Here is an 18753-nt window from a genome sequence, read left to right as displayed (position 1 = left end):
ACCAGAAGAGGTTCAGGTTAGATATTAGGGAATATTTCTTCTCTGAAGGGTTGAAGGCATTGGAACAGGCTGTCCAGGGAACTGGTGGAGTCAATGACTCTGGAAGTGTTCAAAAAACGTAGATGTGGCACTTGGGAATATGTTGGTTTTGGGGTTAACATGGTCATGCTAGGTTAACAATTGAGCTGGATGACCTTAGTGGTCTTTTCAAAACTAAATGCTTCTATGATTACATTGTCAGGTACAAAATAATAGAAGATGATAAAGAACGACCTACTTTTGTCTAGCATTTAGAGAATCCAACTTATCTATTGCTTGAAGAGATGCATTCTAAAGGAAACAGCAGAAATTTCCTTTTGCAGGAATGTAGTTTCAGTGAAGCGGCACCTCAGCATCTCATCAGGATCTGCCTGTAGTGGATTCCTCATGAATGCAGTAATTTTTGAGACAGTGAAGGGAGAGATCCATTATTGGTGATTGCATTGGCAGAGCATTTACCATTTGTAAGTACTGGGGTTGAAATAGGTGTGGGACAAGCACCCTCACCAGCCCAGCACAGCCTTTGGAACCTTGTTAATGTCAGATGGGAGAAGGCAGAGTGATTTATCCTTCTTGATGTGACATTATCCTGACTCATTTGTGGTGCAAGTGTCAAAACACCAGGTGGATTTTTTTTCATAGAATACTGACCTTTTAGGGTACACCAAATAGTTCAGGTTATTCAGAAACTGTTAGTATTCCATAGATGGGAAGCAGAGAAGTGAACCCAATTACTTGTTTACATAAACCAGGATTTACAAACAATCTTAACTATCAGAAGCAGCTAGTGATTACAAACTTTTTCTCTAAGAGGAACCAAATAAACATTGGCTATTACAAAATCTGAGAGCAAGAGTTAGCATCAGAATAAGTGAGCTGAAATTTTTGGTAGACTGGCTTGAGTTTAAAAAGTAGTCCAAAGGAACAGAGAGACACCCACTTCTGTAGTTTTTATCCTTGCTGTCATATTGCATACCCATATTGGATATCTACACATACACTAGAGATGGGAGTTAAAACAGATTTGGAGACAGACTAAAGGGTCACTTTCACAAACTGCATTGGACTGCCAACAGTGAGAGACCCAGTTTGGGAGTGCAAATGAAGAAAAATATGTGATACCAGTCAAACAGGCATTAATCTAATAAAGATTTCTTGGATCAGACAGGACTGCACTTTGTTGTGGTTTTGGTAGGTCATTACAGAGGAGTTTTCAAACTGGGCTATCTAGTTTTTCAGAAGTAATTTGTTTAGATGTTATATTTACTATTGATACAATCTATTTTAATAGTTTCTGAAAAGATTAAGATTTACAATTATGATTTATTGGTGAATTCATATTCTGACTTAGCAACATCTTTCTGTTTTTAAGCCTTGTTCGGACAATATTTTTATTTTATGAAGAGTAACATCCTTTTACCTTTTGAATATTATTTTTACTACTTGCATGAGGTGACATTGCTTCTGTAGTGTGATTTGGCACAATATTGTAACTGCCTTTAATTGAAAGCAGATATCTTTGTGGGTTGGCATGTGTTTTACCTCCTAGTTTGATTCCATTTTTAATTTGATGTATTTGGCATTTTTGCTCAGACTACCAAACTTTCCATTTGTGAGTAATAATGCTTTTTATCTCTCCTAATATTTTTCTTGGAAATTCAAGTTTGTTTCTAGAGTACTTTTATCTCTATTGTAAATTGCCATACTGCAAATAGTGAATAATCTAGCAAATAAATTTCTAAATTTAGGAACTGTTTGAATTAATTGAAAAATGACTGAATAGGTATTAATTTATCTATGAATCTTCCCAGTCTTTCTTAGTGTACCTCCATCAGCAATTAATGATAATAACACGATATCATATGTTCTTCCTAGAACAGCTTCCCAAAAAATTAATCTCAAAGAAAATATGAGAACTAAAAAAATTAAACACAGATATCTGTGGTGTAAAAAATGGACTGCACAAACATAATCACCTATTTGTTAGTACTTACTTGAATAAATAAGAAACATTATGATTTACATTGCTTAGAGTTAAATTTTAAACACCTTATAAGAGAATTGTATTCCTCTAGGTTTAGAATAAATGCATAAATAACCTGATTTTTATTATAACAGTATTTTATTTGACTGTGTTAAGCATCATCTGAGTGTATTTTAAAACTGATGTCTAGTTGATGAGTTTATGAAGTGAATTCACATAACTATTGAATATTGGTAATTTAAAGCAGTTTTCTCTGTAGCACTTCAGCCTCTTACTTGTACATAAGGAATGTGAATTTGGGCAAGACTTACAGTAGGCAGAAATGACTACCACCTGGAAGACTTTCAGGGTTCTAAATCAAGTGACTTAATGGTTTCACACCATTTGCCAGTGTCTAAATACTTTATGAAAATGTTTCACAGCAGTGTCTAGGTACTTCAGAAGACACCCTGCTGATTTAATTGAAATTTCTATGACTTCTTCAAAATTTGACTGTAAAAGGCAGCAGTTTCATCATGATGACATGTACTATATTGTCACTACTTGGATAAAATTATGCTGGTTGTTTTGTGAGAGAACCTTTACTTAAAAAAAATTAAAGTATGTGGGAAAACATGAGACAAAATGTGTATGGCTGCCTATAACAATAGCATCAGTTTTACAACACCCAAGTATAATTCAGATTTAAATGATTAAGATTTAGGGCTCTAATTGGAGGTTTATTTTTTAACTTCATAAAGCAATCACTTAGAAATTATTTGGTATATGCCATTTGCAGGAGGCAATAGCTCATGTAGAAGAGAAACCATTAAAGTGCATCTAAAATTTAAGTTCCATGTTAATACAATACCTTATGATACCATAAATACTTTGACCTGATTGAAACACTCCCAACTCCTCTTACCCTGGTCTAGTCTTGATCCATTCTACAATTTCTTATAATTACTTAAAGAGGAGAGTGTTCAAGAAATTACTTATGAGTTTAATTTTAATTATTTATAGTTTCCCTTTAGGACTATTATATGCAAATTCCAGAGGACCTAAGTTAAAAAAGATGAGAGGTAGTTTAAAATTGAATTTTAAATATACATTTTTAAGATGTATTTAGGGCATGTTTCAGGTATTTTATATAAAATACATTGTCAGAGCTATGGAATATTACAAAAAGAGCAGGCAACGTAAGGAATCTGTTGTAATTTATGCTTGAATTCAGATTATATGGATTTAATTATCTGCATTTTAAGTAAATAAAATGTAGAAAGTTATGAAAATATATGTTTATGCTTTAAATCTGAAAATGAATGAGTTTATTTTCCATATAATTTTTGCCTTTATCCTCATCACCAAATTCTCATATTGCTTAGTTTTCTCATGTTGAATTTATTACTTCTATGACCTGCACTAGAAAAGTAAGTGGTTTAATAATTGTGTGTAGAAGATGTAAAAAAAAAAAATTATTCCTTGGAGATATTTCAGGCTAAAGAGAAAGACAATTCCATTTTTAATTTCTTGTTAAGCTTATAAGGAAGTCATGGGTAAAATACACAGATTACAAAGTTTCTAGATTCCTGGTCTCCTGATTTTCTACAGATATGAGATTTATTGAAAAGACTTCTGGCATAAACTCAGAGATTAAGACACTATGATGAAAATCAATAAATTAAACCTATTTGGAGCCCACATATTGGAATTAAATTAAAAATTATTCATCGTAGTTTCTTTGCTCATATTGAAGAGTTACACTTGAGATGCTGCATCTAAATAGTGGATACGCTGTGTGCCTTGATCAGCTGGGAGTCTAAACCGAGCCTGTTCAGTCCCCTTTGATAAAGCATCCAGGGCAAGGTGCACAGGTGTTTTTCAGATATCACATGTGTGTGGATCATATGGTGGGGTGGAGCTGGGGCAGGGCCAGTGCCCTCATCTGGAGCTGGCTCAGGATGTAACTCACACCTCGGGCAGAGCATGGGTCATTCTCTGTAGCACTGAGGGGGCTGCTGCCTCCAGCCTGCTCTGCTCCTGGCTTGGGCTCCTCAGCTAGCTGCCTTCTTAACTCCACTGGCTTTCTTTTCATTCAGACTAGTCTTGATTAGATGGATTAGACAGTTTTCATCACAGTTTTACTGGTATTGTCTTTTTTTTTGTAGTGCAAGGCTACCCACAGCAATTGCTGGAGAAGGACGTGTAAGGAAATTTCTGGGCTTTGCATAATGGGACTTACAACAGCTGACACATCATGGGATGTTGCATAAACCAGCTAGAAAATATACTAATAAAAGGAGTATATTTGAAATACTGTCCCTTTTGTAGAGTAACGTGCTTAGATGGAACCTTGAAATAGTCACCTCTGAGAAATGGAGATTCATGGTGAAACACTTTCTTCAGAGCCCCGTTACCATTTGTGTCCCATTACCATTTGGGTACAGGCAGCTAGACAACTCTCATGTTTTGGAAAGCACAAGGAAATGGGTCAGAGAGAAGAGAAATATTTTCACAAACTATTTAGCTAAGGCCTTAACTGGAAAAATGTGAGTTCTGACTCCTAATCTTTTCTTACCTTAATTGGTTTCAAACCCACAGCACGCACTTCTTTGAAGAGTGATGAGGCCATGGAGCACCTGAACCTGAGACCCATCATTGTCTCACCTGGAGAGAGCTGGCTAATCATGGAGGGAGCTCAGTGCTTATAAATGAATTTTTCCTTTAATGCTGTCAGTCAAAGTTTGATTTCTGTGCTGGATTTATCTCATAATTTTTTTAGTTAATAAGTTAATACAGCTGTGCATAAATGTAGTTTTTCTCTAAATGTTACCGAGATAGTAGTTTTATAAACAGTAAGAACTACATGGAAAGTATCTGTCATGTAATAAAAGTTACATTTATTTTTATCTATATTGGAATTTTATCAGTTATTCTGCTGTTCCTGAATTAAGATGAATGCCATCTGTGGTTCTCTTAATATTTTATAGGCTTTTATTACTATCCCTCTTTTATTTTTTGTATCATACCTAAATTCATAGCTACATTTCTCTTAATGTTAAAGGTTACATTATTAAAAAAAAAGACATATTTTCATGATGAACATTAGTTTATATTTTGCCTTCAATGGGATTTTAATTGTTTTATATCAGTCTTTTCTATTATTTTACAATTTGCTTTTTCTATTTTTTTCACTCTTGTTTTCTACTAGTATATATGACAGTTCCATATGTGTTAATCATAGTATGAGAAATATCACTGCACTGATATTGCACAAGCTTTGCCTACTTGCAGTCCATTGGGATAGTAAATCTAAATCTTGGTGTGATGCAATTCTTGCATTGCTAACAGATAACCAGCCTAAGTGTAGTCACTGCAAGCCCTGCACTAACACAGAGTCCCAGAATCAATGAGGCTGGAAAAGAACTTTGAGGTCATCGAGTCCTACCCATGACCCAACAGCTCCTTGTCAACCAGACCATGGCACTGAGTGCCACATCCAGACTTTCCTGAAGGTAAAAGGAAGTCTAAGAATGCTGGATTGTTTATAACCCTAATGTTTACTGTTTAGTTCTGATGGTTACTATTGTGAGAGGACTGAAATAATTTCAGAAATGGAAACTGGAACCCAGAAGGGAAATAACCCCTCACTGGTGAGGTAAGTAGGACCACAATGAGAATTTGGGAACCTACTGGCTCTGTTGTTCTTCCAACCAAATTACTATGTAGTCTGTATGTTGGCATTTTGAAAGGAGTGATAACAAGTTTTTAATGGCTTCTTCTTTGAAATTGAAAGAACAAATTGTAGTTTTGTTTGAAATTATTTAATGTGTCTTAAATATACCAAAAATAATATAACATTTCTTAATGGGATCTAAGCATGCTACCTGTAGTTAGTGACTTTACACAGTGACTGAAATATGAGACTATAGGGATAAGAGCTGCAATTACTTTCTCACTTTTGCAAAGCCAAAATAACTTTAGAAATCAAAGTAAAAATACTACAGATGTAATAAATCAGAAAGTTCTTACTGGTTTCATTAAAGACAATTGGAAAGAAATTATTTTGGCGTAATTATCAATATATCAAAATTGTTTAGTCTCTATTTTGATGTTTTGTGTTTGTTTCATTAGTCAGCAAAGACAAGTACCAGGAACCTTCCAGAAAGCCTCAAAGAATAACCATTATAAATACAAAAACAGCAGTTGAAAAAGACTTTTATGGAAAAAGATAACCAAAGATAACATACAGGGGATGACTTAAGGCAATATAAATAAATTCTAAGATGAGATGCTGTAGAATTAATATTATTCAGTCTTGTGCTTGTCAGAACTACTTTATCTCATACAAATACCAAACCATTTGGGATGACAGAATAAGGTAGAAGTGTGAACTTTCTTTAGGATAATGTTAACTGCAGTTTAATGAACCTATACAAGAAATGTTTAAACATGTGAGTAATCTCTTCAAATGCTAAGCTTTTAATATAGATTTTTTTTTTCTGTATATGCTGCACAGCTGGATTTCTATAGATCTCAGAGATAACATATATAACCTGTGTTCTGCAGATATATATTAATGCAAAGAATAAACCTAGTACCACCTAGTGCTGTTGTATGGCAAAACTCTACTTCAAATACCAGAAGTATGTGATGCTATAGTAGGTAAAGAACATAAACTTTGTGTTTCATAGATACATTTAAAAATAATTTCTTCATTCTTAATTTTCCTAAATTTCTATTTATTTAAAAGTACTTATTTTTCTGCTTCCAAGATTTAATGTGCTTTAAGAATGTAAAGAAAAAACATTATATTTTTTTCAAAACAATATCCTCTTAACTATTACCTGTAAAGATTGAAAGGCATGATGGGCTGCTAAAATCTGCTGGAGTTATTTGAAGCTGGGGCAGGGAAATACTGGTATGTAAATTTAACAGAAGTCTGATGAACACCAGAGGATTAGATAACTACATACTGGTGGAGGTTCCCATAATCTACACTGGAAAGTTGCTGGGAAAGACAGTGTAATTTTTGTTCCTCCCTGGGGAAAAGTCAGACCAGCTTCTAGGATTGTCTTTGCTCAAGCAGCCAGACAGGATAGTTGGATAATGTGGGGGAATATGCTGAGTCTCTCCCAGAGGGATTTATGTTTCCACTACTTCTTAATAAAGTAGTGGACTCAAACCAGGGCCACTCACCCATGAACTCATGCAACTTTTTTGATTGATTTGGTTTTTGAATGTTAATGTCATGGTCGAAAAAAAGCAGAATTGTGTATACCAGACCAATGCTCACAAGTGAGCCTGAGAGAATACTCAGGTTTTATTTTTCTTCCTTCCTGGCAGGGTTGGAATATGTGCTGAATTTTTATGTCATACTGAATGGATGTATATACATTTTTAATAGAACCTTGAGCCCTGTCAGTAAAAAAAAAGCTGAACTAATTTTATCTACCCTGGCAAATCAGAAATTATATTAGTGATCATTAAGAGCATATAATTTTCCTCAATAAAAATTTTAATAAACAGGAACATGTATTTTAAATAACCAATAGAGAAGACTACATATGAAAAATTATTGCATCTACTGTTAGCTCATGATCATTATATTAAATCATTAAATCATTAATTCATAAATTGATTTATTGTATTAATTTTAATTTTATTTAGTTTAATTAATAGGGCTTTTATATGCATGGATATTTTAACATCTTAGGCATTTTTATAATAGATACAATAAAGAAACAGCTTTTTTGTTATTTTATAGCCCTATATCTGTGTTGTTTAAAACACCCAAAAATACTTATTTTTTTAATATTAAAGATGTTCTTAATGTTACTACATTATGTAAGCAGCCCAAACAGAGAAGTAGATACTTGAAAATAGGGGGGGGGGGGGAATGGAAAATGTACTAATTAGGATATGGTAGTATTTTATTTTATTTTTGTTTATGTTTGGAAGGGACCGAGATAAAAGATGACTTTTATGTTTCTTCTTTTTTTACAAAAGCATCTAATTAAATATGTTACTGTCTTTCAGTTTCAGCCCAGATGAGAGAGATTGCTGAAGGGCAATGAACTGTCTTCATCTCTGAAATCTCTCAGTCAATTTGTCTGTCAGGTCAAACCTGTTTTGACAGAGAAATCTTTATTTTTGTATTTTAAAGGGGACTCAAAGCTTGTGTAAGGTGCCAGACTGACAGTAAAGAAAGGTGAAATTGTCTGTTTATTCACAGAGGAGATGCTGCTCATCAAGTAACATCAGCACTTAAGATTCTACTAGAAAGTTCATACCAGCTTTACCATTAAAGTACAGCTGCTTCACAATTGATTTTGCAGGTCATAATTAAAAAAAACACAGCAAAATCTAGAAAGATAGCTATCTACCACAAATAAAAACAGCACCAGGTTCATCAGCTTTCTTATCTTAGTTTCTTACTTTAGCCTTTTGTGTGGATGAAGCTGTTTTCAACCTGTTTACATTTGGCTACCCATTGTGTAAAGTCAATTGAGATTCATGTGCTGCCATTTTATATCCATCCAGTTTGCCACTGGTTATTTCTGAAAGGATCTTTACCACAGTCACCTACTGGTGTAAAAGCTGGACTGCAGTATATTACACCTGAATGTAATATAGGAACACATGGAACATAAAAGAAAGAAGGAAAAGTGCAGCAAATTTATAATTCAGTAAAGCATTGGATAGGCAGATGCAGAATATAGAAATGGAAATAGAGCTGGAGAATTCAGAAATGGAAACAAAGACAATTGACAGAAAAACCCCCATGTAAAATAAAGAATAAAGAATGTTAAGTATGTATGTGAGGGCACAATAAATATTTATGTAAAAATGTGCTCATTTTTGGAGTATACTTGTTATACACAATTATGATGCTCATTTTTCTTTATTACAGCTATGGGGCTATATCAATATTTTTCTTTGCTCAGGGAACCAATATGCATAAGATCAATCTTTTAGAAAAGTTATTTTGCATTGCTAGAATGTTATATCTTTACTTTTAATGATATTTTTCTTGGAATGTATAAGTGTATTGAGTAGTTTCCAAATATATATTTTATTAATTTAATTAATACAATTCTTGTATTTTTCTCTAAGTATTTCTGCATTCTTCTCAAACAAAGCTTTCTAGTTAATTTTTATTTCTTTGCCTCTTATCCTTTTTTACTCAATGTGTTTGATAAATATTTGTGTGTAAACCCTTTTTATCAAATCCAACATATTTGCATTTGACTTTGAAAAGTAAAACTTCTGTATTTTCATAGATAAGGGTTTGTTACTCTATTTGAAGGGAAATTAAGCATTTGGACAGTGGATCAAAGTCTACTGCTTATTGTCCTCTGTTAGTCAAAATGCAGTTGCAATGATTGACTGCTAAAGGATGTGAACTGAAAATGGCCCAGAATATTTAGCCTGAGTCAGGAGCAGAGCAAGAAAGAACTACTGATTTTGTTAAAAGCCTAAAAAATGCAGAAAATGTCTTTTCTGTGTTTTCATTGGTGAAGATGCTTGTTTAAATTCATTTAAATTTTAAAAGAGGTTGAAAATTACATTACAATGCTTTGCTTCTTTAAAAAAGTATTTTCTCAATAATCTAATAAGATAAATGTTAGTCTTTAGTAGGATAAGGTTATAATGGTTTTAGTATTGTAACTGTGATACTTTTGTTCCCTGAGCTTGTTCTAATTCATTTTTATACACTAGCAGTAATTTTGATTTGGCTAAATTATTTATAAGAGCTGAATGTCTTTGTGAATATGAAATTAGCATAATTCATTATTTTGCTGCTTTAAGCCAGACCCTCCAGCTCTTACTTAAGTGAAATCCTTGCTAATGTGTATACCTATGCCTGAAGCAGAGTTTTGACTTGAACAAGGCCCTCAGATCAGATATTTTCTTTAATAATACATATGTAAATAATATTTTGTAGATATTTTGATTCATAAGTTAAAGAATTATTATTTAATTCTTTCCATATTACTATGGAATGTGATTTAAAATTAAGGAAAAAAACCTAAGATTAATGTAATGATAAAAGTTAAAATGGAACTAGTGTGAGGAAAGTTTTGATGACTAGTACACAAATTCTTCAGGGAAGAGCTACATTGTTTTTTATGTGCCTGAGAATGTGCAAGTAGAAATTACAGCACAGTACCAGCAGTACTGTGACTGATGTTAGATTCCCTTGCCTTTTTAAATGTGTTTGCCTGTTTTAAATGCAAGCTGGATTTTTCATGTGGAATGTGAAGCATTTTTCATTTGATTCTGAACATGAAACCATTTAATATAGTTTTTGATTATGTGGTAGAATGGTGAGGCTTTTTGCTTAGTTCTGATGTGGCTGAAGTTTCAATGAGCCATTTACTTAGGATATTGGTATGATTAAATGATGATGGAAGTCCTGTAGTATTCAGCAATCAAATTTTTGTCATTATTACAGGAGTTACTCATGAAATGACAACATCATTAAATCAGTTTCAACTGAAAATTTAAATCCATTTGACTTAAGTAGTGTATACAAACAACACTCCTTTTTCCTTTTGCAACCCAAAATAAAAATGAAACACAACGACACAGAACACTTATGGAAGCAATTGAAATAAGTCTGTTTATGTATCTCTTTTCATATAAATAAATATATTTATTTTCATTCTACTTTAAATAATAATTTGTCTTTTACAAACTTTACTTAGAATCGATTTATTCTTTAACAGTGCTGGAAAAGGCACCTCTCAGGGGCCATGCAATGAATTTCCTGCCAGAAAACTTGGCTTCACCAAAAATAGTGTGTGCTTTATAACTGACTTTAGGAAGTTTAATAAAACTGTACCACATATATGTTTTATGGGATAAAGATTAATTTGAAAAGCATAGCTGCTACATTAGAATTTCACTGTCATTAATCATTTGTCTGGGTGTTGCCTATGCTCCAAAGAATGCCTACACTGATTCTATGTACACCTAAGTCAATGCATTGAGAAAAAGAAGCAGGTCTAATTTTAAAGACAGCACTGTTTAAAGATGCCACCGTTTATCTGGGAAGGGTTATGATCCTTGATGCTGAGGTAATTTTGTAGTTTTCTCAGTGATTCAAAAAAATTAGTCAGGATTCACAAAGAAGATTTATGATCATAATTATAGCATGCACTTTTAAAGCATGGTGTTATTCAGTCACATTTGTAATCTCAGCATGGTCACTTAAGCTTCCTGTAGAAGGCATGAGAAAAATAAGGGATCTCAAACTGTGATCCAAAAAATCCTGAAGTTCAGGTGTGCATCATCTGAACCCATAAGGACAAGATGGGTGTTACTAGTCCTAACCCTTCCTATGAATGATTTAAACTCAGGCTTTATTACATTATCCTAAGTTGGAGTTGGTCATGAGCCTTTTCCATTTGTTTTTGTATGAAATTATGTTCTCATTGTATGATTAAGTAAATGTCCACTGTAGCAGGAAATACAACATACTGTTTGCTTTGATTGGGAGCTGACTATTGGACACCATGAAAATCTTCTGTTTGATGACTCTTCCCTCTGATTGGGAGCTGACTACTGGACACCAAGACAATCTTCTATTTTATGTCTCTGCTGTAGACCACCATTGCTACAAGCTGAACTCACTGGGATTGCATTTTCTGTCATGAGAAAAGGCAAAGCCACTTATGCTATCTCCTCGTACTTAGAAAACAGATTCCAGCAAAACTTGAGTCTTGATCTCAAACTTGAATCCAAAGATGGAATTTGGTACTCTGTATTTGTGTGGTGTAAGTGTGCATATTTATGCACAAATGCAGATACAACCATACATATTTATAGCAAAATTTTCAGATATGATTCAGCATATCCAGACATACATTACTGGCACTTCAGTTGGTGTATTACTGTAACTCTTAGAAAAAGTGGTAGGAATGGCATAGAAATAATTAAAACCCTTTAAAAAATGTATGAGTTACTTGAAAGAATTTGTGATTGCAGCAGTTGCATATGTGAAAGTAAATATTATTTATTCATGTATTTTCAATGGGTAAAATTCCAAGTGAAACCAATGTTGAAAATGCTGATAATGGGATTTCAATTAAATATTCACTGGATTAACTGCTATGCACTTTTTGGCATAGGTTGAAGGGGATACTATGTCTCTGAGGATATTCAGTAAAAGTGTTAATTAGAAACACAGTTATTGTTTTCTGAACAGAAGAATTCTGGGTAGCAGGCTAAAAGAAGTATTGCAAATTTGGGGTAAGTAAATGCATATTTAAATGTAAGCATAAATTCATCTAGAAAAAAGTAGTACAGAAAGTGCTATTACATATCCAGCATAAGTAAACCTGGGTTATTGTTACAAGCATATACTTGGTAAGTAATGCCTTTGGGATACAGTTCTTTCCTACCTTGTGGGCTGTTTATGGGAGTACTGACACATTTGGAATTTTAAAGCTCCCAACTTGTGCATCAGTAGAAAAGCCTTCAAGAAATGCATAAAGATTCTGAAAATTACATACAGTGATAAATACAATGTCATACTCATGAACATCAATATGCAGAGCATTAAGTAGGTTTAGTGGTAATATTTTATGTGAAGAATGGAGAAAATTATGCAAAAATGTAATGTGACTAAAAATCACAGTTTTCTAGAGTGAAAAGAGAGACTTTCAATTGACCATTTTTCTTTTTCAATCAGGAATTGTGTCATTTTGGATTCAAACTTTTTTATACCCCTATGAATTGTTTCCAATAATCTGATTTTCCTTTTTCATTCAGGACATAAATTAAAAATACTGAAATTATTATTGAGGCACAAATTGTTATCCTAGTTATACTCAGAAATCAGAAGCTTATATGATAATGATATGTTAAGGGAACTGTTGTATTTTTAGAATGACTTTGAAAATATAGTGTCCTTTAATTCTGTTTTTACCATCACTGTTTGAATTCAGAGATGGATTTTCTTGTTTTACCTTTTATGAGGTAGATATTGTTGGTGGGAAGAAGCCCTTATGAGAGCTTCTGTTGATGATTTATGAGCAATAATCAAATGTGGGCCATTTGTATAGTTGTACTCTCTCTGCATTACCAATTGCAGTCTGTGATCTTTTAGGAACAGGGTAAATGTTACCAGAGGACCATACACTGCTGAGCAGACTCCAGATTTGATTTTTCAGAACACTGATACTCAAATTGTTTTTATTGTGATCTTTAAGTGCAAAGTGAATGGTTGGCATCTGCTTATCATCCAGGGGCCAACAGTTAACCTCAGCAGTTTGGCATATTTCACTTGCCCCATTTGCCCAAGTGATTTCAACTCTTTGTTGTCGAGGTCATACACTCAGGTTCTCACCATCCTGCTACATTAATATCAACATTGTTCTCCCACATCTATTAAAGTGTTATTGATTATTAATGAGAACCAACTGAGATCTTAATATATGGGCCATTATTATGCATGCATTGATAGGATTCCACTTGGTGGACTTCAATCTTGCCTGGCTTGTGGCCATAATGCTCTTGCACATCAGCCACATGAATCAGCTCAAATCTCGTGATTTTTCTTTGTGATTCCCTGTTCCAACTCAAGATTTTGTAGTGGATCTGGAATCACGTGCCAGGGAATTTGGAAGAAATAAGGAATAGCTTTCCCTTAGTTCATTATCACATGGGTCACCTCCTGTATTTCTCCACTATCCTTCAAGGAATATGATTAATTTTCTAATCTGTACAATGCTTTGTGAATTGGCAGCTCTCTTAATGGTCCTTTCTAGCTTTTCTTCTCATTACAAGAATAGGGAAAGATACATTGTAGTATAGAGCGAACCTGTGGAAGGCTGTATAAAATAAAACATTTATGGTTATTAAGAAATCCACATAAATGTTCTGAAGAAACACTTTAAGCTTTCTAATGAAAAAAAAAGAAAAAAGTCTTTATTTTGGATAAAACAATGCAGACATGTACTATCAAGAAGTTGGACTATGTTTTTCTCTTACATCCAGTGAGGTAATGTGCTTCCTGTTAATAACTTGCACCCCTGCAAACAGATTTTCATCTTCATTTGTTGCATGTACAATATCACTTGTGCAGAACTTGTCTCATGACCATGTTTCTCAACTATCAGATTACATTTTCAGACAAACTAAGCAAATGAAGTGCACCTGCTTGGTGTTCTGACTCTAATGAACAGATTGTAAACTGTATCTGTGAGAGCTGTGTTAACAAACCACCACCTGCTGAAACATCACTGTAAAACTACCTTGGATAATTCAGTTCCATTATAAATCTGATTAATTTCATCCACACAGGTGCACTCAGTCTAAATCAGTACACAAAGAACACAGTTTACACTTTAGTGAACACTGGCCCTTTCAATAACTAAACAGTTCTTTGTTCTGATATGGCATCTAAAGTTTGGTCAACTTTGTATGAGCTGAACCATTGGGAAGCATATTTTATGTTTACTTCTTGAGCCACAAATTTTTAAAATAAAATATGTTCATAACTAACAATTTAATTTAATATAACAAAAAAAAGGTCAAAGTGCATTCGTATACATAAATGAATTTTAGTTAACTTTAATATGAAGCTAAAAATTCAATAAAACCTTGAATAAATTCTTATTTAATTTCTACTAATATTATGGGTTATGGAACATTAAAAGAGGTAAAAAATCATTCTAATATAAACAGTACATATCTTTCATGTCTATTGAAATACCTTCCTGGGAGGTTTGCTGTTAACTGTCCCATGGCCTTAGGTGAACAGCCTGTAGTTCCTTGAGTCCTCCTCAATGCCCTTTTTGAAGTATAGATGTAGCTGAAGACTCTGGTTCAGGCTGTTACATATTAATGAAATTAGTGAAAGTTTTAGCACTGTAATTTTAATTATTTTCAAGTAAGGAAGCAGCACAATGGGTGGTATAACTTGCAGACTGATTAAATGATAGAAGTGTTTTAGGTTCTACTTCTGTTCATAGCACCATATGTTCAATTTAAGTTCTGATATAGAAGGAGTAGGTTTTATTCAAATCCATTCAAAACATAAAACAAAGATTACATTGGGAATTTTGTACATGAGTGCTCTCATCAGTTTTTTTGTTTTTTTCTTTTTTGTACAATAATAGTAAGTGCAGATAGGTCAACAGGGCCCTTTATTCCTCTTCCATTTGAAGATGAGTATTTCTGAAAATATATCCAATACTGACTTTTTAGATAACAGGTGGCAGGTTGGTAATTCAAAGTATGGAGGGGTTTAAAGTTACCAGCTTGCAACAAGTTTGTATTGTCTGTTCTAGAAGGGGCTGGGTTCCATATTTCTTGGTCACAGTACTTATATTAAACACACCCACTGTAGCAAGGTTAATACAAACAAATCCATGGCAATTCTTCTTTCAGATGCAGTTCAAACTCATTTCACGAATTAAGGAAATCAATAGCAGTATAGGGTATTTTGCTGATTTAAATTAGCTGCACTAAAACTATTTTCAGTATTGAAAAATAACTATAATTCACATTTTCATATGATTTTTCAGACTGATAAAATTATCTCATTTAGACCCCAGCAAAAAATGATACTTGTTTTGAATGCCCTTTCAGATTTAATATAGGTTATCTTCCTAATTGTTGTTAATTATTTAAGTAAGTCAGGTATTTGGACGCAACAGATATTGAAAAAATAGCTAAGTGATCAGTGAAGCTCATGAAAGATCTGATTACTTTGACATTTCCAACGACTTTTTTTGTATTTTGAAAGTTTGAGTTAGCTCTGATGTTATTTAAATACTGTCTAATTTTACAGCCACTTCAGTGGTGCAGAGGAAAAAACCATATTGAATAAAATAAATGGTATTATTCCTTTTTCTTCATTCATCTTGCTACATGGCTGAAATGTACTGCACTTCTACTTTCATTGCCACTTCTTTATGGATAGTGTAAGTCAGTTTAATAACAGGAATGTACATTTGATGTGGTGCAATGTATGCACCACATTGCAAAGCTATGAAGTATGCTGGGTGCAAAAGAAATGATTTTAGTCTTTTCTAAGAGGTTTTGTTGTGAAGAGAAACAACAGAAGCCTAGGATACCAAGACTGATTAATAATTCCAATTTTATATTAAGGAATAGGGCAACTTTTTTATAAGAATTAATGATGTATTAATCTTACTCAGAATATGGACTTTGTCTACTGGCGTTGTTAATGAGATCAGAGTCAGACAGTGCTGCTTTCCCCAAGGTCAAAGTCTTTTATATGGAATCTATTTCTTTCTCAAATACAAAAATCACTAGTGAAAGGTTTAAGGTTGTCCAGAAAATTTATTTTTTACATGATGCATCTAATATTTTTATAGCAGAAGCTGTATTTCTGTTGTGAACACCTTAGTAAAAGACATAAGGAGATAAATCTCTTGTAGGATTGATTCAATCTGGCAAATTTCCATGTGTCTCCTTTGTCTATAGAAGGAGTTGGGCCACATAGCTTAGTCTAACTTTCACAAGTCCCAGTTTACTGTTGCCACTTCATTTCTGAAGGGTGAAATCAGGGAAGAATTTGAGCATGGAGCATTAGTTCTCTCATAGCTGTGTCTTACACACATTTGCTGTATAATGTAGAACAGCTCAGTGTTTCCATTTTAAGACATGGGTTGTGATAGCTACATACAGAATCACTTTTTATTTTGGATAGCTGCAGCAGATGATATTACCTTTCATAGTACTAAATGTGTCATGCTTTTTATTTAATAATTTGTGAGATCAGCGTGCCCTTTACTTGTTGAAATATTTATTTTTAACAGTGGTTAAAAACCATTTTGAATCTATAGATTCTGAGGCTATTATGTTTTTATCTTCAGGATGTGGCTTAATCTTCTTGACATTTCCATTGAGTATGATCCAGTTCTATCAGTGATATTTAAGACCCTTATTTAACAGTGCAAAACTTGTGCTTGACTCTGTGGGGCTGGAGTAGAAATAAATATATTTGAAGTGAATTTCTGAACCATAGCCTGATTTATATAGGTTTCCAAGCACCTACAGCCGCATCACATGACATTCATATGTCTTCTAATATTTTGCATATATTATTTGTAATTCATACTGCAGCAGTGGATGCCCCTAGTTCTTCTCTTATATAGTAAATTTAGATTTTTTTATTGGTAAAAATGCTAATGAAACAGTGAAATTAAGTAGAAAAATAATGATTGATATGGAAAATGTTATTAATTGTATTGCACTTCTGTAAATATAATGAAAATTTCCAGTGAAAATACCTCTTGTTATTTGAAATGCTTAATTCAATCTCAAGTTTATTTACATCATGTGTAAATACACAAATTCTGTACACAGGTGATTTGTGCAGGCAGACCTGTAAAATGAAACATATTTTTGCTTTGTTTTAAAACTGTTCTGTAACTTTTAATGATAGATAAGTCTAGACTGATGTTATGTAACATATTTTTACACTGGAAGCTATAACTTGTAACATTTAATGACTTTTATAACATTTATACATTTATTTATAAAGTCAAAAGCTTAAAATTTCTTTCAAAAGTAAAAATATTATTTTATTTCTTTTGAGAGATAACTTGCTAATTTTTTAAAATTTAGCTAATCCCTTCTGTGTTTTTTCCAATATTGTATTTCCAATATAGCCTGTTTTTGAGTAGCCTTACAGAAACTAATAGATGTGTACATATGTGCATGTATTTACAGGATCAGGCTACAATTTTCTAAAGAATTGTTTGGGACTTCATTTTTCTGTGAGATTGTCACATGGGATGTAAGAATAGTAATTAATATTTTATTACTGTCTTTTAATTTTTCTATTTTAAGATTTCAGTGTTGCAGATTGAGGCACAATTTGCAATAAAATCCATATTTACACTACAAGGGGCTGTCTTCTACATAATCTGTTAAAATAGTGCTTTGTAAAGAAACAAGCAATAAATTATCCATCTATCTTGCACAATTCAAAATGGAAACCCCTAATGGGTGGTTTTATGATTTTTATTCTTTATTGGCACATGTATACATGCCTCCATTTAAGCTTTGGTGGATTTGGAAAGAAGGGATTTAATTATTTATTGGCTGCTGAATATCGTATTTCTACTTTACATGTTGGTGATGATTAATTCTTTTTGTAATTTTCTGATGAATTATTTCTGTTTCTGCCTAATCAGCAGGCATACTGTGAAATATAATTGCACTTGAAGGAAAATTACAGTCTCATGAGATGAATAAGTTTGATGATTAAATTACGTAGAATAAAGCAATAACACTCACATACCCAACCAAGATGACATACTCATCCTTTGTTGTGCTTTGATGACCTTCATAAAAACAGAGAGTCATTTTAGAAAAAATTCAATGTATTTCAAGTCTGACTATATTAAATGAAATTTGGAAAATCCTAAATAAGACATGGTTTTACAGTAAATACAAAATTTTCACCTTTTAAAATTAAGAAAATATTGGTCCTGCTCTAGGTTTAACATAATGTAAATTGCTGAGGTTGGAAAAAACTCTTAAAATTGATCAAACCCCTATTTACTACTAAAGTTAATTACTGGACTTGATCACAAATAAGTTTTCAGTTCATATCAACAGGAGGCAGACTTGGTTGGAAGGAACCTTAAAGAGTTCCAGCTGCCTCCTCACCACAGGCAGGGGTGTTGTAATATTTATAAAATCCCCATATTTTTAAGACAAGTAAGATTGTGCTTTACAAGAAACAGATTTTTGAATATAAG

The 18753-nt window shown here is 33.0% G+C and overlaps 1 protein-coding gene across 1 annotated transcript in view; it reads right to left on the bottom strand.

Moving 5' to 3' along the window:
* Positions 1 to 7861, bottom strand: part of EIPR1 (EARP complex and GARP complex interacting protein 1) — a 242999-nt gene extending 235138 nt beyond the window's left edge. Inside the window, exon 1 of the mRNA XM_079297500.1 lies at positions 7855 to 7861. The gene's annotated coding sequence lies outside the window, so the exon portion shown is untranslated. The remainder of the gene's footprint in view (positions 1 to 7854) is intronic.
* Between the last annotated feature and the right edge of the window lie 10892 nt (positions 7862 to 18753).

Source organism: Erithacus rubecula (assembly GCF_903797595.1).
Source record: "Erithacus rubecula genome assembly, chromosome: 2".
NCBI classification, from domain to species: domain Eukaryota; kingdom Metazoa; phylum Chordata; class Aves; order Passeriformes; family Muscicapidae; genus Erithacus; species Erithacus rubecula.
Note: the sequence above shows the minus strand (reverse complement) of the source record. Positions and strands in the feature narration are given on the sequence as shown.